Raw genomic sequence first — 452 nt, 5'->3', positions numbered from 1 at the left:
AGCATCAAACGAAATCAAAACAAACCAACAAAATAGAATTACCAAAACAGCAAAAAAAAAAAAAAAAAAACCAACAAAAAACACAACAAAAAAAGCAAAACAAAAAAAAACCAAAACAAAACAAAAAAAACAACAACAAAAAAACAAACAAAACCAAAAAACAATCACAAACAAAACGAAAAATAATACAAAACAAAACAACCAAAGGTTAATTAACAAGTGCACCAAGGGAAGACCCAGGGGAGAATTGGTTTAGTAAACCCGATTTGAAGTAAAAAATTAAAAAGAAAGGTTTAGGTATAACGTTAAGTAAATGACCTTGTGTGAAGCCTTTCTAGGTACCAACAGTCACCCCCTGAAATCGTTCTGGATCTGACACTATGGACTTATGGTTTCTCGCTTCAGACAATAGGATGGGAAAGGATATAGCTAAGAAGAGATAATGACAATAA

The sequence above is a fragment of the Actinia tenebrosa genome, unplaced genomic scaffold (assembly GCF_029948245.1).
Source record: "Actinia tenebrosa isolate PJP-AT-01 unplaced genomic scaffold, QUT_ActTen_1.0 PGA_scaffold15__27_contigs__length_11533743, whole genome shotgun sequence".
NCBI classification, from domain to species: Eukaryota; Metazoa; Cnidaria; class Anthozoa; order Actiniaria; family Actiniidae; genus Actinia; species Actinia tenebrosa.
This window is presented reverse-complemented; position numbering follows the sequence as displayed.